Source organism: Topomyia yanbarensis, chromosome 2 (assembly GCF_030247195.1).
Source record: "Topomyia yanbarensis strain Yona2022 chromosome 2, ASM3024719v1, whole genome shotgun sequence".
NCBI lineage: Eukaryota > Metazoa > Arthropoda > Insecta > Diptera > Culicidae > Topomyia > Topomyia yanbarensis.
Window position 1 is genome coordinate 178,246,902 of NC_080671.1, and position 27,500 is coordinate 178,274,401.

General features: G+C 39.4%; 1 protein-coding gene across 5 annotated transcripts in view; it reads left to right on the forward strand.

Annotated features, from left to right (window-relative positions):
- LOC131682239 (uncharacterized) overlaps positions 1-27,500 on the forward strand; it is a 205,866-nt gene that overhangs the window by 140,851 nt on the left and 37,515 nt on the right. The gene's annotated exons all lie outside the window — the stretch shown is intronic.

The window sequence follows — 27,500 nt, forward strand, 5'->3', positions numbered from 1 at the left end:
GGGTACGGAATGCACGCGATGTTGTTTTGTCAACAAGGAGGGACAGTTATTATGGGTTCACTTGAACAGAAAAACGGCAAGGAACATGTTCTGACAGAGGAAATTAGAAATCTGTCCTTGCTATTCTCAATCTAGCAGATCTGCGACGCTGTTCCGGATTAGACTGTTCGGGTAACAGTAGAATATAAAAGACAAAAAAATGCTGTTTTTCCGAATAAAAATGTTTGAAAATTTTCATCGTATAGAGCCTTTTGTTATTCTAACTCTGTAGAAAATCCCTAACAGAAACCCAAATTAAGTACAAAGTTTTTTTGCTGCGTTTCTTAAATGCTGGTAGAACTAATCCGCAAGTTATGGTTCCTAAAGAATCCTAATATGTGGCGTGAAGAAGTCTCAATTTCTTGAACCATTTCTAGCTTGACCAAATAAGTTCTAAGAGAGCAATGGCCTGTTAATAGTTCAGTGAAAGTTCTAAGAGAGCAATGGCCTGTTAATAGTTCAGTGATTACCTTTAGTTCGGGTTTACGTAAAACGAGGAGTTTTCTCTTTGCATATTGAATAAAACTGTCTAAATTGAGAACGGAGTTGTAGGGCATCACTGTTGCTCGAAAAATTTAAGAATTTTAATATGCTCCTTCATTGGGACCGATTTAAATACCCTATGATTGCTAGACAAACTACTCTTCGTATCTTTGATAGTTCCAGACAAGCCTTTTTTCTTTCCACTCTGGGCTACCACACCATTCAAGCATTGGTCTGTTAACTAAGGTGTAAAGTCTGATAACTAAGTGTAATGGCATTTTTAAACTTTGTCTGATTTTTTTGTTATGCAGATTCCACAGCAGTTTACCATCTATTATTACTACAAGAAATTTGACTTCCGTAGCAAATTCGATAATGGTTCCATTAAGTTGGTTCCAGTTTGACTTTCCTGTCTCTTGTAAATGGGGAAATCCTTTTTCTTGTAAATGGGGATATATACTAATATTGTCCCTTTTACACTAATGCCATGTCACGCCTAGTGCAGCTTGAGTACGGTGCGTCTTAAACTCATCCTTGTCCCTAACAGTGATGACAATGACAATGTTGTCTATGTAAACCGTCACTTCTAATCCCAATCCTTCCAGTTTATTGAGGAGTCCGTCTACTACCAGGGACCACAGAAGTAGTGACAATACTCCACTCTGAGGACAGCCCCTAATGGTGTTCACGGTTATAGTCTCGCCTCCCAGCGACCCTGTTACAGTCCGACAACACAGTATTTCAGTAATCCATTCGAAAGGGGATCGGTCCTAAAGACTGTTACACTGTTGAAGATTCCATGATTCGACAGTTCGAAAAGTTTGTTTCCGTGAGGTAAAACGTAGCCTGTTCAAAACAAAGCGAGTACCATACTGCTTAACTAATTTTGCAACTAATTCAGCAAATCAATCGAATAATTCTGAAGAAAGTATCGCAAACATACACACACCAAGACCCACGATCTCTCCAATATGAAACGCTTTTGGAACAGAGTTTAAATGTTGGCTCTTTCGAATAATTGTAAGCACAATAATATAAAGGCCCGTTGAACGCTATCATTAATCGTTTAAGCTCGGAAACCCCCAAAGTTTGAACCAAAAATACGCTTATATACTGTAGATAACAAGTTTCCAGTTTCATCCAAAATTGGACATCAGAAAGGCAACATACAAACGCCCACGCGATCATACCCGTTAACATACAAACGATCGTGACCTGCGCGATAATACAATTCTAGTCCCAAATGCGAACATGTACTCGCGATCATCAAGGCACACCTGAGACCGCGATCTGGCAAACATAAAAGCGACCCGGCTAATGTGTGATTTTTCGAGTTTATAAACGCGGTCCCAAGCGCGAACATATAAACGATCTTTCCCAAGCGATCGTGAAGTCTCCATGCCCCCATATCTGAACTGTGCACTCTGTATCTCACTCGGAATCAATGCCTGGCAATTCGCCCTAAGCAGTGTTTTAGTAGGTGACGTTTCCCGTCTCGTCTGCATTTGTAGTGAGTGATGCAGACGGGGAGCCCTTCCAAGAATCATGCTTAGTTATTAGAGAGGCGTTTCGTGTTTCTTTTATCAGAATCCGACACTAACTTAGTGACACAACTAAGCTATCGCCGAATTGACGCTAACTTCAAAAAACGAAAACACTGCATGATGTCCCGCAAGAAAAGGAATTCCGATTAGTTAGCTTAGTCCTGTCACTACGTTAGTGTCGGATTCTGATGAGAGGAACACGAAAGGCCTCTCCAGTAACTAATTTAGTTATGGGTGGTGTGGGCTTTACGTGCAAATGTGGTTTTAAACAATTTTCTCCTTAGTGGAGAAAAAGTTTTTGCCTAAATTTTCCCCACTAAGGAGAACTATACCAAAGTGCATATTACATTGGCTCAGCTTCAAAATTAAATTAAATTAATTGAATAAATGAATGAAAACGCTTATATATTACTAATTATTACTTACGTAGTAACACAAATAGTAATTGAACTGGTGTTGTCACGAGTCACATTTTCGCTGACCGCACGAAACGCATGGCAGATATATTGGCACCCTACAGTATGAGAAGGCCAGTATACTGCGGATACATTTTTTAGAAGCTATGCCCTGATAGGTGGATTGTTGATAACGGTACATATCATTAAAGGGCGAACACGAAATTATTGCGACACATTCAACAGGGCATAACTTTTTTACCATTGGGTAAAAATCAACCAAATTTTGCACACTTTCTCATTGATGTGTATTGTTTACATGCTGTCAAACTCGAAGTCGTGTATTTCGATTCAATGAAAATGGAGGTGAATTTTGCCGAGTCGAGAGAACAAATTCTTTCCAAACACCTGGAATTTCCTGACCTGTCGCACCGGCAGTTGGGAAAAATGTTAAACATTCACCATTCAACCGTCTCCAGAGTGTTGAAGCGGTTCCAGGAGCGGTTGACGTTGGACCACGGCAAAGGAGCTGGAAGAAAACCGGGACCGGAGAACAAAAAGACGGAGGGAACGGATGATTAAAGCAAATCCCAACGTCTCAAGCCGTGATTTGGCTAAAAAGATCGGCATGTCGCAGAGCTACGTCCAGAATGCAAAGAAGAGAGTTGGACTACATACATATAAGGTACAGAACTTCCCAAACCGCAATGAGCGGCAACAATCGACGGTTAAAACTCGGAAGCTCTACGAGAAGATGCTGACAAAATATGGCTGCTGTGTGATGGACGACGAAACGTATATAAAAGCCGATTTTAAGCAAATTCCGGGGTTGGAGTTTTTCAAAGGCAAGAGCAAGTTCTATGTTGACGACAAATTTAAGAAGAAGAAAATGTCGAAGTTCGCCTCCAAATATCTCATTTAGCAGGCCATCTGCTCTTGCGGACTGAGGAGTGAGCCTTTCGTAACAAAGAGCACAGTAAAAGGCGAGATCTGCAAATCTGAGTGCCTCGAGAAGCGCCTTTTGCCGTTCTTGCAGCAGCACGACGAAGCTCCGCTATTTTGGCCAGATTTGGCATCATGCCACTCATGGAACTTCGGAAGAGCAAGAAGACAGTCAAAGACGAGAGGGACATGTTAAGAAAATGGAAAAAACTGAGAAACTGGTGCCGGATGACACTGTAAAAACTTTGATGGAGGGCATCAAGCGAAAATGCGTTCAAATTTACACTCAGGGCTCCATCGATTAACTTTTCTTTTGATTTTTGAAGTAAATATATGTAAAAAACTACCATAAAATTTTGGTTTGATTTTAAACATTATAAGAAAATTGGCAAGACATTTTCGGTGTCGCAATAATTTCGTGTTCGCCCTTTAGATTCGAATTACCAATCCAAGTGCCGTCACAATGTTCCGGTTATATCCTAGACATTACTCACCTTTTTGAACACGCGAGTGCTGTTATGATCTATTGCTGATAAAAGATTTGACACACACTTCGAAGCGGTAACATTCAGTCACACATCAAGTGAAGATAGCTAACCACAGTTTCTTTACTATCCTCTGACTAATTTTTTTCAATTCGTTATTTTTCCCATAAATCCTGTTTTATCCTTCCTTTTCTTTACATTATCAATTTGCGCCGGGTTCCGGGCCCACACATAAATCAACTCTTTTGAAAGAACCCAACTGATGGTGAAATGGATGTCGAATAAGAATTGTCATCAAAGATTCCGACTTCCCGTTTAAAATCATAGACATTAAACTCGGTCGAGCCAAGCAAATTACATTACTGATGACAAGCCCTTTTTGTAGGACTACCATGTTTACATGCCCGCTCATGAAGTTGAAATCGACGGTGTAGTCATCGATCCGAGTTTGTCAAGCATGGATCTACTGTAGCATGTATTTGGCTGTTTCAAGAACACTTTGCTCTAGAGCGCGAAGATTTTAAGTGGCAAACACACTGAACGGGACAAAATGGTATGTCCCATCACAAACAAATGGTGTATAGGAATGCGTTTAATTATGTCTTTATCGATAAGAATCGTCTATCTATTCAGTTGTTTATATCTCCTATGGCGCATGGTAGATTTGCACTAAATACAAGCCAATGAGCCATTATGCTGAAAAGTGCACGAACAGTGGGAGAGTCCGCATAATCCACTTGAATGACTCTCTTTAAGCACTGCTTTGCAGACATATGTGCCTGGCTCAGAACTAGTATGACTTTGATGAGCTTCCTTGTAAAGCTTTAATTTTTCTCATGAGAGGTCGTCAAGTACAGACACAAAGTGAAACAGCTTCTGGTCTTAGAAAATTGAGATCAAACAAGAAGTTTGCAGCGCTTCCAAATCACCAAATATCTCGTGTGATATTTCAAATCTTTACATACAATCTAGGCATTTGAAAGCATCTTCTAATGCCATGAATTGATTATTAGGTTTAATGAAGAATTCTTTCAAGAGAGTACGATAAAAAGAGGCTCAACACTTTACAAACCTACATTCCTAGAAAGAATAACTTTAAAAATGTGTAGTGACAAGCTCCAGCTGCTGGCCCACCACAAGATATCCAATTACAATTTAATTTCCTGTGTCGCATTCTATAATGAAATGCAATAACGGGTTACGTGAAATTGTCGTTAACCATAAAATACTCTTTGAACATTTCACTGGTGGTGGTCTTCTGCAATTAATTGGTTCGTCAGACACATCATCAAAGCCTCGCTGTGACTAGCTACGTGTAGCTGGTCTGCTACCGTGACGACGAGCGGATTCGTAAGCATAGCTGCCGTGCTTTGAACTCTAGCCACCCTCGCGGCTTGAACCTCAATAGTTTTGTGTCATTAATTTACCATCATGACACATGCTATGCTGCATGATTACTGAAGTATGTACGATCAAACCGGGTGTATCTCTCGATAAGTCCTCTATTTTGATGTGCGTGATTGAATATGGTGCACAAGTTCTATTATTCATCGGCTGGCCAGTTGAGCACCACGATGTTTTATGCATCGAGTGTAATAACGTGATCCGCAGTGCCGTCCCCTTCGCTGACGGCGCGTATGAGAGGGTTAAAGAGTGGAAAAAGTGACGTGACGAGATCAGTGGGTGAGATGTTTTGTAAATGGTGGATGCATTATTTAATTTATTTATGTGACACAGAAACTTAATTCCCATCTCATAAACATTATATAATATTTGACTTCGATGAACACCTTTGGCTATTGTAATATTTCATATTGAAATTTTTAGTTGGGCCGGAAGAGCTACCAACATAGATTTAATTCTCAACCTCGCATATAGGCGAATGAACCTAGATTTTATAACTTCCATTATGAGAACAAAAGAAAGTATAATACGGAAGCAACCGATCGTTGGTTCTCTTGTGATACACACGACCCAGTTTATCAATAATAAATCACAGAGTTGGGCTCCTTCTGATAAGCGAAAGCGTGCTTATAAATTCTTAAGCAGTATGATTACGTTTCACTTGTATGTCACACAGCCCAATTTGGAAGCATATGATGGAGCTTGAAAACCTGCTCGGTCGAAACGATGACGTAATTACTAGAACGACGGAACGTACGACCAGCTAACTAATACACAAATCATTCCATATCTTGTCGGCATCATCCGAAAAGCTCAGTTGTAGTGTATTGTGCCGTCTTTAGTGCCTTGATCTAAATGCGACCGTTCTCGAACGAACCCAGTCACGCCTGTTCGCATCGACTTTCAAATACGAACGTTACATATTTAAATCACTGAGAGAAATATGAATAGAAGTAAACGAAGGAAAAATTACAGTGAACACTTCAAACGTTGGGCAAACGACTGGGAAGTCAACGATTATGATTTGGCTGTAATTTGAGTGGCACATTTACACTTGATAGCTTGGTCAGTTAATCCCTGCTGCTACTCGGATTTGCTGGTAAAGAGGTAATATTCGGGATATAAGCATATTTTTTGTATGTTAGATACGAAGAAACGAAGTATAAATCCCTTTTAATCTCCTACAACATTTACATTACGTATTTTATACGAATACTGCTGGGGGATGATGGCCGTACTCGAGAATGAACCAGTGAGCTTCGATATTCAATTGTAAGATATTTTCCTTTTGGTATATTTTGTTCGTTATCCGCTTCCAAACGGAAGATTATGAAACTACTCTAAATTTAAAGACATTTTCGATTTTTTGACTTTTGATTACGAAATGGCGGTCGCTTGAAAAAAGTCCTCTTTGTCCGTTTTTTTTTTTTGTTTCCACGCGCTAAAAAAAAATTTTTAGCCAATTTCCTTTAAATGCACTTCGACCAGGAGCCCGAAGCTAAATTTACTTTTATTTGAATATAGATTTATGTTTTTCGGTTTTAATGCACGCAGAAAGGCAGAACTAATACATGCACGTTGAGAGTTGAATAAAGTTTAAAAAAAGCAATTGAAAATACTTAAGCTAAACTTGACAAAAACAAAATAAACTACAATGGCAACTCATTCCGCACTAAGTACTTGTTTCCAGTCGGTGGACGGTTCCGCTCATTGATTTTGGAAATAGGAATAGGACTATCGTATCGGGATCTCGTTTAAATGCGGTGCCAGCCATAGTACCGCCCGGAAGATCCGTTTGCGGATAGCTTTGCCTTCCGTGTTTCTAAGCAACCAAACAGGAGGACGATGAAGCAAAATCCATTTTCCAAAACATGCGACCGGAAGCTATACTACTCAAAAATTTTATCTGACAACAGCATGAGACAATGTCCTTTGCAAGTCCAAGTTTGTTTTACGGTCTAGCAGGGAATTTTCAGTTGTGAACTCTAAACCAAAGTGCTACAGTGGTACCGTGACTATAAGGTGGATTTCGTCAACATGGACCCAACCCAACTCAACCCAACATTAACTGCATTTCTGCCCTATCGAATAGTATTGGGCAATCGCCAAGCACACGTTAAAGAAAACTGAAAAGACGGGTCTGGACGCTACACACAAATGTTGAAAAAAAGTCACATTTTTCTTACTTCAAATCAATTCCGTGACCAACTTTCGGATCACAAATAATGCAAAAGGGGGGAGGCTGTACGACCAAATGTGACATTTGCGCTATATCGTTTTTTTCATATGCTATCCCTGGGATATGATGTCGTCTCAGAAAGAATACACGGTTATCACATTGGCGACAGCGATCGTACCCTGCCTTTAAAGCTAGATCATACACAATCGCAGCTGCCACTCAACACATTTAATCTATTTAATTTCCTCGCTAGATAGCAAGGCACGGGTTGTTATTGTCGTCTGGTGTCAAATTTCGTACTTCGGTGGCTGACAGAGCTAATGAAGACTGTCGATTTCTGGTTCCTTACCCAGTTAACAGAAGTACCCAAGTAACCATAAGCATTAAGCTATTGCACTATATTGGCTATATATTTGAATAAATGTTGCATTGAAACTCCATTACAGCATTAACAATGCAATGAAGGTCTATATTAGCATCAATAATGCATAACTGCACAGCCAAAATAAAGCATTATCGCTTGCTCTTTATGCATAAGCATAAACATAAGAGATCGCCCGTAGTTGCTACTCCGTTATTGACCAGAACCAAATTAGGTTGCAAAATGTTCATTGGAACAACATGCTTGGGAATAACATGATGAGCCACATTGTACAAGCTATTCTGATCCAAGCATGCTGATCGATATCGACGCCGGCCACGTCCGAATGCAGATCTTCTGGGAAAGGAAGGAATGTTAGTCCGATACATGTTGCTACTAGAGACCGAGTAATCCTCTGCATCTCCACGGGAAGGGGAGAGTTGTTAGTAAGTGTGCCAATAGCGTTAGCATATAATAATTGCTCTTGGCAGCTGGCTGCCGAGAATTTGGGAAATTTATCATTTGTTGTATTAATACGATTAGTAAAATAAGCAACTTGTACTCCGGATAGCCGGCTATAAGGAGAACTGCTTATATTTTTTAATAATATTCAACCACGCGATGATTTTTTTCATGGTTTCTATCGTGTCGGTGCTGATTTTACCCGGCGATCGTTTGAATAACATGAGGAATCTTATACAGAAGGTTCATCAGACTCTTCCATAGGTGTCGCGGAGTTGGTGGTTTGGAAGGGAATAGGGTCTAAGATTCGCTCCAAGCAAGTGATGCGACCTGTAAAGCATAGTTTATTAGGTAGTAGTTTAGTTAGTTTTCGAGAACACGATCGCTCGAAAAAGAAGATCTTGTTTAGTTTATGGTTCTTTTTAAACTCTGGGTAGCCGGCTACCGAGAGTATCCTACGTTTTCTAAACAAAAACAATTTTAACTCCACACAGCCGATCGTGGGAGTATTGCCTAGAAAAGGTAATCTTATCTGCGTAATGGGCCGAATCACTATTTATTACGATATTATTTAAACTAATTTCGCTATTCCTTCTCTACGATATATTTTTGGGTTGCAAACTATCGAGTGATAACCCGTTATACAGACAAAGAGTTATGATAGCTCGAGATGTTATAAATCAACGAAAGTATTTCCTATTTTCCTTATCGGATTGTTTGTGAAATACACTGCCGTTCTACGCATAACTGTCTCATGTATATAGGGTATTCCATAGAACGTGGGACAAACATGCTTACAACGGCAGTACACGTATACGAACGATTATATCGAACATTGAAGGGAAATACAGAGGATCGTTAACCTGATGCACGGGCTTGTTACCAATAACGGAACTTGAAATTAGATTCATTAAAACAGACGCGGCGAATTTTCAGTACGAATTAACCCGCGATCATCGATACCAGTCAAATCAAAGTCCCAGTGGAGCCGACCTCCGAACAACTATTCATTTTTACGTTATTGTCTTCTCGGCTAGATCCGTTCGCACGCACCCTCTCTTTCTGGTACTATCGGCTGAAGGCCAATAGCACCCTGTCGTCGCCGGCCTAAGGACCAAATTTCGTCAATAGACCTAGACTCGCATGGAGACATGAGATAGAATTGAATATGACAGCAAAACACTTATTCTTCGTGCTGAAATAACTGAAGGTAATTGCCAACCGGTCCCCGATCCCTCTCGCGAATTGTCAATTCTCAAACCTTATACATGATTGAAGTCATCATTCCACTCAAATAAGGTCATGTGTTTTTTGACAAATCTGTGTACAATAACAGGGATTTGCGCAAACTGAACATTCTGAGCACAAAACCGAAAATCGATGTTACACAAACTTATCTGTGCACCTGGCATCCCTGATGCTAACTTATCACCCCCAAAAGATGAACCACACAAGGAGAACTTTACTTAGACATTGAAATAAACAGTCAAATCATATGCCTCAAAAATATTAATAATCCTGACAGAACAAACAAGATGAACGGCATTGTTCTTCTCGCCTCGCATTTCAGAAATAAAACAAAAAGCTCGACGTAAAAAATCAACACACCTACATAGGTAGGGCATCTCTCAAATTGAGAGCATATTCCTACACAATGAACAGAAATAGAGAGCATGTTTGCCCCCCAATTCTCCGTGTGAACGACCTGCCCACCTCTCAACTCAAACGTCAAATACTAACGCAGTTGTGTAAAGAACAATTCACACGATACATCAGGCCTCCGCCACCGGTACGGAAAGTATTGGTTACATGCAGTTAAACGGAGACATTGACGCACGGCTCACAAGAAACGCATTCAACCCATCCTGACGGAAGAGTTACGTTCCTCTCTGATGACGGAAACCAATGCATCGCCTAAATCGGGCTTAATCCTATACAAACACGATTAAAATAATCCCATCTTCCTTCATAGTAATACCAATACACAGACAATGGTTTTTGGAACCATACAAACACAACACGAGAACGGCCACGCAAAGAGTGAAGCCAAAACAGGTCAACCAATCGAGCACAACCGGAATCCACCCCAGACATATCTCTAGCAAAGCTGTATTCCGCCAGCGCCCGGGCGGCCGCCACGTTCACATTCAATCTCAACATTAAAAATGCAAAAGGATGCCAAAGTGTACAATTTTCAACCTAACATTATTGGCCGCGAGGCACACCCGAGGTATACATGTTATGGGAAATAAATATTAATTATCAAAAATACTTCCTTCGTGCAATCCTACAAGCACACACAAATTGTCACCGGTTGAACAGCATCCTACAGTCATCACTCCGTTGTCCGATGTATTAATCGTGGTATTGGTGCAAAGAAAACCTTTGCTTTATGTCAACTTCGTGTGGTATTACCATTACCACTACATAAATCTTCACAACGCAACCTGAATATTATCACTCTTTTGAGCCCAAAAAGATGGCTGTCCAAAAACTGGTATTGACACTAAACTGAACACTAGAAAAACCAATATCCACCCCAATAACCAGCAAAACCACACTACATCGAGCAACACCACCATCCAGTCCAAACAAATTTACACAATTTTTCGCACAAATCGTAAAAAATCACGGGATTTCGAATATTACAAATAGCGCACTAAACTTCGCAACCGCTCAATATAACAAAGTTGCCAGTTCCTCCATTATCGCTTGCTCTATATGCGTATATAAAGCTGATATAACGCGTACATGCTTCAAGGATCTTTAAAGCATGTAAGCTTTACAAGTGCATTTAGTGCCATTACAGAGCAAATAAAAAGCCGATATAATGCTATTGTAATGCCGTTGGTTTATTTGTTATGCAGCTCTTCTTGAAGATTATACTTGGCATATTTCATTTCAATCGAACATGTGCAATATAGTCTAGGGAGCAAACGCAGCGCACTTACCGTGAAGGACGAGGCAAGGTACCTTAGTTCGAGACTGACTAAAGGTAATTTTCGTAAAACATTCATATTATGTGAGAATGAAAACCCATTAAGGATATTCATTACAATGCTTAAGAAGAGAGACAATTAAGGTTTTAAACAGAACATCATTGCCAATGTAAGGCTTTCAAAATTGACATTTGTTCGCTGGTGCCATATAATAGCATTATCACTGCAGAAACGAGCTGTCATTCTCTGCACAGTAATAGCACTATATTTCGCCTTTTCTGGCATAATATCAGCATTATATCAGTATTTAGGGCTTCACAGCTCTTTAAGACAGCTTTATATGTGGTTCTAAAGCAGAGATTAGGCTACGTTATAATGCTTATTTATTACTTGGGTATGACGGGAGCGGAACCGCCGTTCGAATTATACAAATAATTATTTTTTTGATTTTTGACGTAAGTGGCAGTACCTTATGTAAGACTTCTTTGGTGGTATCCAACAAGGAAAACAGATCGAAACGGTGAGTGAAGCGAAAGCATATGTGACAAAATCCCTTCAGAAGAAGGATTTGAACCTGCAACCCTTGGGACCCTCACCCAATGCACAAACTCTTATGCTATCCCTTGCATATGATGATGTCCTAGAAATCCCAGTCTATCTGGCTAAATGCGGTTTTTATCTAACCTTGGGTCACTAAATTCATTCAAATGCTTTCATTTTTTTCGGTTATTTTTCGTGGTCCTATTTGAAATTGGCGGTTAATATACTCGCCGAATATAGTTATCAATCATGCCTGCATAAATGGTTTCTTGAAACTAGTAAAATTCACAAATTTTACGACAATTCGAACCGTTTTTGGTAACTTATTTGACCCATCGAGCGTATCGTAGGGAATTCAAACACATGCATACAAAGGCTTTGTTGCAAAAATGCGCAACATGAGACCTAAAGGGTGTCCCATATCAAATTGCATCACGGAAAAAACGATGTAGAAAATAGCCTATTGGGTATTTTCTCTGGAAGACTTGGGTAGAAGTAGTCTAAAGTGTATTATTTACACTGTATTTTTTATCGCAATCAGTTTTTCGAAAATTGGAAAAAATGGCGTCACCCGAAAAGCAACGTCGCGAATTTATTTTGCGCAAGCGCCTAGAAAATCTTCATCTCTCTCATCGGAACATCGGAAAACAACTCTGAATCGTGCAGTCAACGGTGAGTCGTGTGATTAAACGTTGCTACCAAACCCTGAATATTGAACGGAGACATGCAGTCAGAATGGATATTCTATTAGTGATCAGGATCACAAGCATGTAGTGAAAGACTTTAAGTGGAATCGCAATGCTTCGGGCAGAGATGAGGTCAAAAAGTTAAATCTATCCAAGTACATATTTCGTTCAGAGAGCCGCCTGACGAATGAAAATAATTTTAAGTCACGTTAATAAATATAAAAGAAGTTCAGAGAGACAAGGCCCGGGAAGGACTACATACGTATAAAGTGCAGAAGGCTCCAAATCGTAAAGAACGGCAAGGAAAGCCACGGGTTCGGAAACTGTACACCCGGATGCTCACGAAGCTTCATTGTCTCATCATAGATGATTAGACTTACGTCAAGGCGGACTTCCGGCAGCTTTCGGGGTTACTGTTCTTTACAGCCCAGTATAAGTTTGATGTTCCGGGCGAAGTAAGGAAGCAGAAACTTCCAAAGTTTGTCAATAAATACATGATTTGGCAAGCGATCTGCTCATGTGGATAACGGAATGCCACGTTCGTGACTACTGGGACTGTAAACGGAGAGATCTACCTCAAGGAGTCACGAAAACTGTCGCATAGCAGTTGTCACCAGCATAAAGCAACATCTTAACGTATGCGGAATAAAATTTGGACAAAATTCAAAAGGCAATTTTTTTGTAGAAAACCCTTTATTAAATGTTCTCTCTATATGAAAACATTTGTCAGCTTTTTAACTTAATGTAGAAAAAAAATTTGAGCTCATTCTAGAAGCTTTACGACAGTTTGCAGGAACTTTTTTCAAAGGAGTCGAAAAAATTGATGTTGGCATATTTTTAATTTCTTTCTTAATTTTGATTATCATTTTTGTTAGTTTTAGGTCGAAAATTATGAGTATTTACTCTCTGCTTCATATTATCCCCGAAAAATCTCATTTGGACGCAGTTGTGGTACATTTGGAGGGATATCAGCCTTTTGTACAAAATATATACCATAATCCTCCAATGCGCCAAAAAATTTTTTTGGCATAATAACTAAGTGCCAGATTGGGCGTTCGCTGCCATTTTGTTCACATGGTATCTCCTAGTGTGTCGAAATTAACACTGGATATTTGAAATGAGTGTGCCTAGAGTATGACGTTTAGTATGGTGCTTTGCGCAGGGTTGCTTTTTTGTTTTAATGCTGAAAGCGTTGTCCAAATTTTATTCCACATACGTTATGTTGCTCCTAAAGAGTACCACTTAAGCGTTATTCGGATCAACCATCTAGCCTAACATAAGCTAGAACCATTGTTGTCTATTCACCCACTAGAATGTTTTCCTTTCTTGTAGTTCAAAAAGATTTAACTGACGACCATTTGTTTAAGGCACTAACCGGTGCTGGTGTTTACTGATATGATATCAGATTGAAGCAATCTCATTCGCTTGATATACACTGTAGTACAGTGTTCCTAGCGGAAATGGCGATTTTATGTGGCATGCAATCAGCGCTTCAACAGAGAATCTTTAGTAAAAAAATATTTCTAACAGCACTCAGAAAGCCTATCTGTCTAAGCTATTTCACGATCGAGGTTAGTAATCTCATAGCGAACTCAAGCCGAAGAATTTAGCATTTAATATGCTTTTTATCAGTCATGGGTATGCGATCATTATGGTATTTCTGATAACGTATGGCCTAGCTAGAGCGGAAGATGAGACTGACTTTGTTGGGTCTGAACCAGTCCTATCAATTTCGTTCGATTATGCACAAGATTCGCTCTTGGGATACTTCCGGACATAGCAAACCAGTGCACAGAAGGCAGCATTTTTGTCGGTTTCGAATACGAAAATATCAAATAATTTGTTGTCATTTTATTATTTTATTTCAAAATCTTCGGTTATTACTGTACAGACGTATTTTAACGTTATGTTTCTTTTGTTCCTTATTATTGACTTATATCTTTGTTTGGACACGTTAAAATCGAGTACATAACAGATTTTGTTAAATTTGCGGAAACAACTGTCCGATTTGGCTATTTTTACCATACACAGTTCGGTAAATGGGTCTCTATAACATAGTAGAGTTAGGTAGAGCACGGAGAAGCCCAGACAAACTAATAATCGACAGCAGAAATGGGCTGTCGATATTGCCCGACAACAAGCGAATACTTTAATTCTCTGCAGAAAGATGTGTCGTGTCTAGAAAGTCTGCAAATCAAGTAACATACATCTGTCTGTGTATGGCGGTAATCTGATGGGATCGTTCCATGGAAGTTTCCTGAGTGCGAATGATGCGAAATATCTTTGTACACGCTCTAATCGGTCATTTTGAACGGTATGACATGGTGCCCACACTTCCACCGCGTACTCCAAAACACTTCAATCAGGGTACAGTAAAGAGACTTTAGTGCGTAGAAATCGTCAAAATCTGCAGTGTTCCGTTTTAGAAAACCTAGCATCCTAAAATCTTTGGCGGTTGTCGCAGTTATATAGTCGGAAAAACTCAGCTTACAATCAAATAGTACTCCCAGGTCACGAATCGAATCGACTCCATCTATAACTCGTCCTTGTAAGCGATATTCATAGCGGCGTAGAGCTTGCAGCCGTCCGAAACTTCTCACATTGCACTTTTTGACATTAACTTCTATGTCGTTAAGCATACACCACTCTTGTTGAATACATACATTGTCTTCTTAACGCACTATAGAGCCGAGAGTAGCGTAACTATGATACGGAAAATATTAAGACCATTAGCGAACATCAGTTTTCTAGACATGATACAACTGCAGAGATCATTAATGAATAAGATAAAAATAAGAGGACTTAGATGACTGCCTTGTGGGATACCACTGGGTACATAAAACATGCTTGACCGCGTATTATTTATCCAACCAAATGCGGACCGATCAGAGAGACTGGACTGCAACCAATTAGTCAGCAAAGCTAGAAATCCTAGCCGCTGCAGTTTCCGGTTTGCGATGTTGTGGGGCCTTTGAAAAGTCGATATAAATTGAAGTCACCTGCTGGTCATTCTCGATGACTGGAAAGAACAAGGAGGTATAAGCCATTAGGTTAGATGTAGATCGTTTCATGACAAATCCATGCTGATATTCCGAGATTAAGTGGGTTGCAGCTGTATACGTAACATTGTTGACTAGCTTTTGGACGACATTTGCGAAACAGTTTAGTAGTGAGATACCTCTGTAGTTCTCGACGTTCTGAATGTTTCCAGCTGCTTCTTTCCACGCGGTTTAAAAAAAATCCTTCAGTCACCGAACAATTGAAGATAAAGCACACTGGAATGAATAATTTTTCAAGCATAATTGAATTACGTCAATTATGCTTGAAAAATAGCAATAAATTATTTGATATTATCGTAATCGCAATTGGCAAAAATACTATCTTCTGGTGCACTGGTTTGCAATGTTCGGAAGTAGCCGAAAAACGAATCTTGTGTATTATCCAACTAATCGAAATTTATAGGACTGGTTGTGACCTAACAAAATCTGGGCACTGACTAGACATTGCGAATCTGATTATCGCACGACTATTATCAGCCTATTCAGTTTTATGCTACGGATTCTAACACATATTCCAATGATATGAATCTTTTTAACGCCTGTCGCATTTGTTTCTTCATACATTGGATAGAAGTAATTGTTTTTAAGCTATAAGGGAACAAATGGTTATACTAGATGCAAAACCTGACGACCCAACGACAAAAAGCTGACCCAAAAAGCTATTTGATGCTTGACGACGTCGCGAGGTCAATTTTACGCCAACTCTTGAGTAAAATTGTAAAACAATTTTTTTTAAATTCTTTTTTTGGGACACAATTTTTAAATGCAGATTGGAAAGCGGCGTCAATTCCGGATGCATCGATTAGAATATTTATTAGTATTCCTTTGTTTTATTTTTTTATGGAAACAAAAGCTTTTCGGGCCTGAGTTGGTTGTCACAAGGATGAAGGCTTCTGAAACTTATCTCACCCAACCCACTGTAGTCGGATCGATTAACTCTTTCGAACAAATCACAGTTTCAATACCAAATTTATCCGGTTATGCAAGGCCGAAGTAACATCCTTACGTTCGAAAATTAGAACTCAGGTTAAATATAGACTTGATAATATTGGATCGTGCTCCTCGAATATGCTTTACGATTCCAATTGACATAAATATTAATTTTTTACATTTTAACGACATTCAAATAGCTAGAGATTACTGGGTAGGGAAAGTTATGAAAATTAGAGCCATAGTACTTAAGTGAGAGCAAGGATGTGAAGTAAACAGATCGAAAAACTAGAAGTGGCAGGGTCCAGCACGACCCTCATTAGCAGAAGACAAAGATTAAGCCCGTACGATATTAAGCCTGTTGTAATAACCCTTCTAGTTTTCCGATCTGTTTACTTCACATCCTTGCGCTCATTCGAGTGCTATGTCTCTAATTTTCATAACTTTCCCTACCCAGTAATCTCTAGCTAATTGAATGTCGTTAAAATGTAAAAAAGAAAATGTGACTAACATAGTCGAAATAAAAAAGGAAAAAAAACATAAATGTTAATCCAATTCAAAATGTTCTGTAGCTCACTTTTTTAACAGAATTGCTTAATATATTTTGTATGATCTAATTCCAGCGGACTACTTTTCGCCATACCATTTTTCCGCGTCACCGGCATCGAAACGAAAACATGTCACATAGATGAGGTACACTAGTGTTGCAAATTAAATTTTCATTTTCCCCCTAGCTATACGAGACATGCTTTGGAAATTATCTTTTCATTAGTCTAATTTATGTGTTCGCCCTCTAAACGTAAACGACGTCAATGCAGCCCATCACAGGCATGACGCTGTCTGAATGTTTGCCTTCCAGCGTCGTAGAACGGAACACAGAATTGAATCGGGCATGATTAACGGTAAATCCAATTTAATCTCAACGATAAAAATATAATTTCTCGCTGCTAGGTTCACGTTGAAACTCGCACAACTTGTTGACTTATGCAAACCTGTCTCGAAAAATGGCGTTCAGTCAGGTTTGAACGATAACAGCTGAAACGAGAACACACCACAAACGTGTTGAGAACTTTTCTCATCTAACAAAGTGGACACACGAGTTATCTGGTTCACAGGCTATCGCTATCAGTATCGTGGAGCCGGCCTTAACCTTTAATTTAGCGGGGAGAACTGCTTTCTGCTGATAATGATACACTTATCTTCTGTTTATCTAGCAAACATATAAATTGAGGCCACAATTTTGCGTTTGACATTCGAAAACGCTACAGGCGCAAAATCAGTATCATAAAACCCTATCTGGTTGCAACAGTTTTCATTTCTACGCTCACTTACGAAGGAATTTATATCAATTCGCTTCTCCTAGTGCGCCGGTCGAATACTTGGAACTGTATGCAGTAGCGCCTTGACATGGTTCGAAGCATATGCACTCTCGAGTTTCTGGGTTCGCAGCCAGCCGGTCGGTAAGATGCCGATTTGATTATTGGATGATGCTTCTGCACGCGGTGCAAAGTGTTCCACAAGTGCACTGTGAGCATTATTGATCCCAAATGGCAAGTGGAGTTTGCATAATAGAGAAATTATTCCTATACAGGGAAATATGTAGTTGCATTCGAATAGAATTATTTCATAATTACTGGTGGGATATTCGAAGCCGTGCTTTTGCTTGAGTTTCTCGTAATGAAATTGGATAACTATTTGCTTGAAGAGCCACCTGCAATGAAAACTATAATTCGTATGCCACATTGAAGCTTCTTTATTTTTAGGAGCTTTAACCTTATTCTAAAAAGGGCGGTAGAAACACAGATGGTACCGCTTATTTCGCTGTAGCCGCAACCGAGATGAATTTTTATTGCAGTTAGCTCTCCGACTAATATGCTCTTATTAATCTGGGTAAATTCTTGAAACTTCAAGTTAACTTAACATTTATTCCAGCCGCATCAGTTATTATTGTGGTTGCGATAGATGGCAATATTCAAAAATAATAAACGTTTGCCGACGAGATATTCCGCTATTGTTAAACTCTAATACATCCAAAAAATAACCAGCTGAGAAGCAATTATTTTAATGCAAGAATACCTTGCAAAAACTAAAAGAAGAATGTCTATGAAATGCGAGAAGTTTTCTTGGATGAAACGCAAAAAGCCTCTCTTAGAGACACTCAGAAATATTCTTAGAGAGGGTACTCAAGAATGACACGCTATTTGTATGGGATATGCTGCGACAGAAGACTTGTTGATTTTAGAAAAAAGCCGAGCTATCGAGTTGTTTCTGAGATTTAAGCTAACCGATGCAGATTGGAGGTCATCTTAACTGGATGAGACCAACATCGTTAACAGTTTTTGCCCTTCGATTTAGTAGTCATAATGCATCGGACTGCTCTAGAAAGTTACATTTCGTAAAGATATCAATGAGCCAACTTTTACGAACTCAACCAGCGAATGTATCTAGAAGTTCTTGAAGGCGAATGCAGTCGGCTATAGAGCGAACTACAAGGTACAACTTCAAATCATCAGCAGAAACCAGTTTGCATCCAACACCAAGCAGTATCGTTGAAGAACAGCACGAACAGTAGTGGTCCCCTGTTGCTACCGTGTGGAACTACAGATTTGTTTGTAAACCGAGAGCAAACGCAAGAGCCATTTTATGAAAGTTGGTGACTATAGATTGGCCATAATATTTTTTTCTAATAAAACAATAGATCTGTACCTCCGGAACCGAAAGTCAGATCAGGATGAACTTCAATAGCAGCCAATTGAAGCATTGCATCAATCATTTCGAATTTGAAAGATGGTGGAAATCGGCTAAGAATTTTCTGAGGAATAGGTGTGAAATTAACTCTGAACATAGGTAAGTTCTACTGAGCATCAAGGCCCTCCTAGGTACCAATGTGATCAAAGCGGCTATGTGCCTGCAAATATAAGTAATTTAACATCCATTTTAATAAGTTTTACATCACCTGGATGTCATGGTCATACCAGTTCATATGGGAATTTACTGTACGACCGCACTTCTCACGCAGTAGCTCTGGAACTGGATGTTGGATCATCGGCTCGGTTATCTCCGAGTAACCGATGTGGGATTGTTGGTCACATTGTATAGAAGTTTCGGCCCTCCGGGCCTCTGTTAAGGTGTCGATTTTATGAGTGAGTGCATAACCATTCTAAAGACGAAAGGCAAAAAGGTTTATATGGGAAATTCACGTGTGATCGGATTGTTTTACTCAAAACTCCGGAACCAATATTTCGTTCAAATAAAATTCGGTAACAATCAATGTGAATACTATAGCGTTCATTTAACACTGAGATTTTGAGAATCGAGTCAGCAATATATGAGAAACAGTTGTGAGTCTAATATCTGAACTTGGCCATTTCCTCGGGTCAATGTGGTCAAAGAGACATTGATTTGCAATTAGTAATCTGAACCAACAGTTTCAAGCAATTTAGAGCTCATTTTAATTAGTTTTGCATCATTTAGATATAATGATTATACCGGTTTGTATGGGAATTTCGCATGTGACTGCGTTCATCAACCCGTAACAAAGGAACCAGAACTCAATTTCCAATAGAATTTAATAGCAATCAACAGGGATATTGTAGTTTTCATTTGAGTTTAAGTTTGAGTAAATCGAGTCCGACATTTCTGAGAAGCAGATGTGAATTCAATTCAGGAATTTAGCCACTTTCCCGCAGCTTCCGGTTCCACCAAAAGTGTCCAAAGTGGTAAATGTGGGTTTGATTGGGCATTGGGTTATAAATCCAAGCAATTTAGAAGACATTTGATGAAGTTTTGCATCTTTTAGATAACATGCATTGGTGTTTCATGCGTGACCGCATTCTTCAACCCGTAACTCCGGAACCGGAAGTCGGATATAAATGAAATTAAATGGCAGCCTATGGGAATATTTTACCTTTCATTTGAGACTAAATATGAGAAAAACGGTTCGGCCATTTCCGAGTAACCGATGTGCATTTGTTGGTCGCACACATAAATACATACACACATATACGCACACACAGGGGTAGCAGCGACAGGCAGGATAGGACTTCAGGGGCCGTAACCCCCCAGAACCTAGGCTGGGGAGTATTGCTAGGATATGGTGGGGTTTGGAGTGGGCTCTGCTCAACCTCTAAAACATAACATAAGCCATAACTCCGAAAACAACTCCGACGAAGCGAGTCTGTGCCGCTTTTGCTTATAGGATATAATAAGGTTTAGGATATAAGGTTTTAGTAATCTATAATCTTAGTAATAGAAGCACCCTAGCCCAGCCGGCGTGCCAACCGGCACATCAGGATCGACACCAGTAGTATCCTGGTTATAGAATACTAGTCATGGTGAAGGTCAACGGATAGGACACGGATAACGAATTGGATGGCGACTTTGGGCTGACAGGCGTGCTGTTCTACTCCCTGAATAAGGAAGGATGGTGAGTGGGCTAACAGAACGGCTGCCTCAGTCCCGACAAAACCCTGACAGGTCTCCGGGGGCGTTCAAAACTCAAAAACCGGCGCCGTCCGCGAGAAGCGACTATGTTCAACGAGTGGAGAAAACGGTCCGGAGTTGGGACTCGACTAAATGGAGAATCACGGAGAGAAAAGATAAAAAAAAAATCAAAAAAAAAACTACGACGACTGCATCCCAGCAGCAGTCGAAGAGGCGATCGTGTTCGCAAGAGGTGGAGACTTGCGAGATCGCCAGTATCGAACCAGGTGTCCACCTCGAGTTCACACCAGACGTGTACACCCAAAACTGGTAATAGCACACCCCAAGTAGGACTGCAGCTTGGACGGACCAACACGGCGGAGTTTCACGAGTTCATAAAGGACAAGAACACACTAAGATTAAGCATCTAGTGATGACCATTAAGTCCGCCATGATTATCGTCGAACGAGAGCAGATCGCGTGGATGACGTGTTCTGAGCACGCCGAAAAAATGCTTAACGAAGCCTAAACGAAAGCAGTATCTGAGGAAGCAGAGGAGACGCCGAAGAGTTCTCGGAACCCACGTTCTGAAAAATGCAAAAGGGAGGAACCTGGAGCGAAGGAAGAGAAGAATTAACCGAAGAATGAGTAAGAAGTCGATTGGAAGCAAGCAAGCGGCTGGCCAACGGTTGTAAAACAAATGTCGAAGTCAAAACTACAAAAGGAAAGAAATATATGCCTAGGCCCAGTCGGGAAAAAATAGGAGCGAAGCATTATTCGTCAAGAGGAAAGAAGGAAGAACGTACGCTGAGCTACTTCGGAAAGTGAGAGATGTCAGAGTTCAAGCAGTTAGGGTAGAATGTGGTGAAAACCCGTGATTCTCAGAAAGGTGAGATGCTCTTCAATCTGAAGAAAGACCCGACAGTCAAGAGCGTAGCCTTCAAGACTCTCATTGAAAAGTCGCTTGGTGAGGAGGGAAACCTTAAGGGACCTAGCCCACGAGACAGTGATTGAGTGCAGGAACCTGGGCGAGATAACAACAGGAGATGAACTGAGAAGCTCGCTGAAGGAACAATGCACAGTGGTCGGAAACGCCAAAAACGTGAACTTAATTCACTAGAGGCCAAACCATCGAATATATTCACAGGGTGTCTTTGGAGGAATTGTTCGCATAAATATTCCCCACAATCTGATAATAATTGAAATTAGGCATGGCTTACTATGATCGAACTAAAAAAATTAACTTTTTATTCTGACGAGATAGAAAGTTGGTGTCTTCGACAAAGTTTTAGAAATGCTCATAGTGAAGAATTTTGTTTAAGAACTTGAGCTTGTAGGACTAAAGGTTATCGATTTATAAGGCGTTTTCTATGGCAACCCCCAAAAATCTATTTTTTTTAATATAACTTTTTTCATTGTGACTTTTCGTGCAAACTATGTTCCTGACAAATGTGTAGGTATCAAAACTACATAATATGGCCGAAGACTACATGTAAAAATACTCGTTCGTTTAAAAGTTACTGAAGACTTTTTCATTTTTTTACACCAACTTCAACCATGTATAAGAAAGAAAGGTGCAAACCAAAATGCACGATCAGGAACTTTTTTCACTGTCTAAACTATGCACAATAAAGGTAAGAATGTTTGGTGCGTGGCACTCTAGAAGCCTGTGAATAGGGTAAGTTTACTTTATCTTGTTTTTTGACCATTTCCGTACTAAAATCAACAAAAAAAATTTTTTAAGTTTATTTGCCACAATTTTTGAAATTCTTGGTTTGATATTCAATTAAAAGCATTATTTTCACATATATCTGAATATTTCAGATTTTATAAGCGTGGAAGCAAAAATATGAAGTTTTTAATATTATTGGAGATCCTAAACTGATATATACCCAGTTAGACATGTCATAATGAATTTAATGTTTACAAAAGGATGTCATACCATTATTTACTAAATTTTACGGAAAAAATTGAAAAAAAATTTTTTTTGCTGATTTTTGTATGGAAAAGGTAAAAAAACATGATAAAGTAAACTTACCCTATTCATAGGGTTCTAGAGTGCCACGCACCAAACCTTCTTACCTTTATTGTGCATAGTTTAGACAGTGAAAAAAGTGCCTGTTCGTGCATTTTGGTTTGCACCTTTCTTTCTTATACATAGTTGAAGTTGGTGTAAAAAAATGTAAAAGTCTTCAATAACTTTTAAACGAACGAGTATTTTTACATTCAGTCTTCGGCAATATTATGTAGTTTTGATACCTACACATTTGTCTAGAACATAGTTTGCACGAAAAGTCACAATGAAAAAAGTTATATTAAAAAAAACTAGATTTAAGGGGATTGCCATAGAAAACGCCTTATAAATCGATAACCTTTAGTCCTACAAGCTCAAGTTCTTCAACAAAATTCTTTACTATGAGCATTTCTAAAACTTTGTCGAAGACACCAACTTTCTATCTCGTCAGGATAAAAAGTTAATTTTTTTAGTTCGATCATAGTAAGCCATGCCTAATTCCACTTGTTATCAGATTGTGGGGAATATTCATACGAATAATTCCTCCAAAGCCCCCCTGTGAATATATTCGATGGTTTGGCCTCTAGTGAATTAAGTTCACGTTTTTGGCGTTTCCGACCACTGTGCAATGTGATCTGGGAGATACACCAATGGTAATCCGGACGAAGAAGGCGTACGGCGGCACGCAGACGGTGTCTATACGGCTTTCCACGACCGTAGCTAATAAATTGTTGGAAAAATGCCGAATCAAGGTTTGGTGGTCAGTGTGTTCACTGAATGCTGTCTCTAGAGTTTCCAAGCAAATAGAGAGATACTTCAAATGCATGGGCTTGGGTCACCAGGCGAGAAATTGCAAAGGCCCGGACAGATCCAGTATCTGCAGAAAGTGTAGGGAGAAAGGACACTTTGCATGAGACCGCAGGATGCAACCGATGTGCATGTGGGATCTTTATATGTAACAGCTACGCACCCCCTAGATGAACGGTTGAGCTAGCCGGATGAAAACCGGTAGTCATCGGAGGAGATTTCAATGGAGTAGGGAAGCAGACATACCAACACAAGAGGGTATAGCCTGTTGGAAGCTCTAGCCAAACTGGATGTTATGCTATGCAACGAGCACTAGCAGAACTTTTCACAGAAATGGACGAGAATCCATCATCTACGTTACATTTGTTGCCCGTCATTAGTGGTAAACATGAACTGGAGAGATTTAGAAGACTACACGCATAGTGACCACCTGGCAATCCGGTACAGTTTTGGTCAGCGATACCAAGCGTCAAAATAGAGGGTGAGAGCTCTCGAGCGGAAGTAGAAAGTGAAGTCTTTGACTACGATCTCTTTGTGGAAGCACTTTAGGCAGCAAGCGTCTCCACTGACATGAACCTTTTCTGTGGGCTGTGTTTGCAAAAAAATGTTCAACAGCTTAATGGCAGTGTTTGTGAGCGGTCGGCTTCTTAATTTAAAGAAATGTTAAAGTAGAAGCCTATTAGTGGTGGGGTTGTAATAATTGTAGTTTTTAGTACTTGTGTACAATTGTTATGTGCTAGTCGTATGTCTATTAGGGTGGCACGAGGATGTATGAAAAAAATTGAATACCGCAGAACCAAGTTAGAAAAATTCGTAATTCTTCAACGAACTCCTACGCCAAATCTGAATCAAATCTGTTGGAGCATGTTTTAGCACAAATGATTCTAAGTTTGTATGGAGTTTACTATGAGAAAATAATACATTTTCATTAAATTCATAAATATGCCGCCAGGGGCACTACCCATGACCGCATATTTGTCCCGTTTTCTATGGGATTTCCTATCTTTATGGGACTGACTTGTGATCATAGGCAGTGCACCTGAAAAATATATTGTATGCTACATTCTATAGATTCAGTCAAGTAGAACAACTTCTTCTAAAGACAGTTCATAGCTATGACAACTGGTTCATGAGTTATTGCAAAATTAAACTTTCGTTGCCTTGAAGGTTATGAAAATTGTACTGTCTCTGGCTACCCGGCGATCTGAACCTTCAATCAAGTGAACCTTGACGTATTTGTTGTGATCACCAGTTTTACCGTTGGTGCAAAGCGGAAATATAGTCCAGATGGTATCGTCCGAAACATGTGATCTGAAGGACTTGGGATCGAATTGTGTAATAGAATTATTTTTATATAATTTTTTTTGTACAATAATATACATTGAGCAAATTAAAATTGAAACGAGCCAGAAGCGGGAAAGATTCCCGTTATTTTGAAGCTCAACCGATGTTCACCACATCCCTGTGGAGCTGGAATTGGAACTGCAATAGCCGTAAACTTAAGATTAATTGAGTAAGCTGGGCAATATCGGCCACTATACGAGAGCAAGAGTGTCTCCGGCCATGAAGCACGATTTGATTTTAACCAAAACTTAACAAATCATCCAGGGATTAAGATTGGAGTAGCTTCGTGAATATAACGTTAGAACATAAATTTACTAAAATAAAACAACACTCAGAAATATCGGTTACGATCTCCCTTATTACTTCATTTGAAACTAACAATTCTACATAATAACGTTCCCGCTTTACAGGCAGCAAAAAAAATTAAATATTAAAATTAAGAACCGAACTCATGTCCTTCAGACTGTCTGTTTATGACGCTCGCATCTGAACTATAAAACCGCCTATGTTGATAGCTGCCTAATTCGGTTTATGACTAGCATATCACGGTTAACTTGATTGAAGTATCAGCCAGAGTATCCAGATAAATTCAATTTTCACCAACGATTTACACAATTAAGCACAGTATAAAGAATAACTTTTGAACCAGAAGTCACAGCCTATTACACTCTTCGGGGAAGTTGTACACGGTACTCGTATCTACCGAAATTAGCATAGCATATATTTTTAGAATACATAGGAACGTGTCTACGAAACATTAAATAATGTGGATCGTTTATACATATTAAATCATATACAAACTTTAAACCACTTGTGCTAAAATATAGTGCAACCTATCAAATCAACATTTTGCATGGTTGAATGAGGTCGTATAGCGAGTAGTTTTAAATCAGTTCGACTGAATTCTAAAATTTGTGCCACCCTAATGTCTATCTGTGCATGTATTCGGATGAGTATGTCTGAAAGCTATGTCAGCGAAGTGATGCAAGACCAACAGAATAGTTGGTAATCCTTCCTAGGATTCGTTCGTAACTTTTTCCGATGTTTCATTCGTGCATTCAATTCGATTCATTCATAATCATCCATTTATGTTTACGCCCGCGATCTCGCCAACACCACAGCACCCCGGAAATTAAATGAACGTTTTGGCCCCTATCAATTTACAAACGCGATTTCATCGATTTACATCTCTACCCTCGATCTTGGCAACCCAGACTCATGCCTTCAGTTGGACCAATAAACATGGCGCTCAATTCCAATAGACATGACGTGGAACTCTAGTGAAATGGAAGAACTCACTGACTTCTAGCATCTGAACCGTACACCAAAAATTGAGTATTAGATTCATGGTCCTCGCGCGACCATCCATGAACACACGCGAATATGAGAAAGGACACACGATTATAAAATAGAATTTATACGCGCTAAGTTACATACACGTTAGCACACGAGACATACGAAAGCACACGCGGTCGAACACGTTAACGTACTCGAGCCGATCGCTATGATAAATGCGATCGCAAAGTCCCTATGATCGCACATATCTGAACCTTACAATGACTATCACATTCAGAATCACGGCCCGCTGAAATTGGCCTTAAGCAGTGTTTTAGTGGGTGACATTTTCCATCTCGTCTGCAATTGTAGTGAGTGATTCTGACGGGAGCCCTTCCGAGAACTTAGCTCTACAGCTCCAACAGAATAACTCTTGAAAAAAAATGTTGATAATTATTACAATTAGTTCTAACCAACTTATTATTATAAGAAGGACTTAATATGATTTAAAAATCTGTTTTTTTTATGTTGTAAAAAAAAGTGAAATTCCGGTTTTCGCAATCGACGTGTCGAGTGGACAAACATGAAGCTAAAAAACACCCAAATATGTATTCTATAATGCAATGGCTAACATCCCGTCTGCCAAAAATAGAATAAACCATGAAAATCGTTTGCTTTTATTTTGCATAGTTTTTAACTCGTTTCAATAAAAGAAGATTCTTAGCACATACGTTATTTGAATAATGGTTGTTGGAATATATTTTTCCAGTTGCTAAGCTAATTCCCAAACATTCAATATTTGGGTAACGCCTCTGCTGAATGTCTGGTTACACCACTGTATTCGTGTATATAGTTACTTATTAGCTGACTGCTTACACTGATTTCAAAATGTGTTTCCTTACTCTGTATTGCTTATTCACAGTTTCATCAATCCAAGATGTTATTATGTTTGGTTAATTTCCATAATTCGCTATAATTGACCTTACAAGTTAAGATGAATGAATTGTACTGCCTCTGATACTGTCACCACGGACCGTAGATTGATTACTTTCGCAATATACTACCCACAGAATTGTACCTTCGCCAAGCAAGCATCATATATCAGACATGCCCCCCCCCCCCCTCAGCATATCTGCTTTAGACATATCAAATACTCCATTGCTGCTTTTAATAGTCAGCAGAAACTGAAT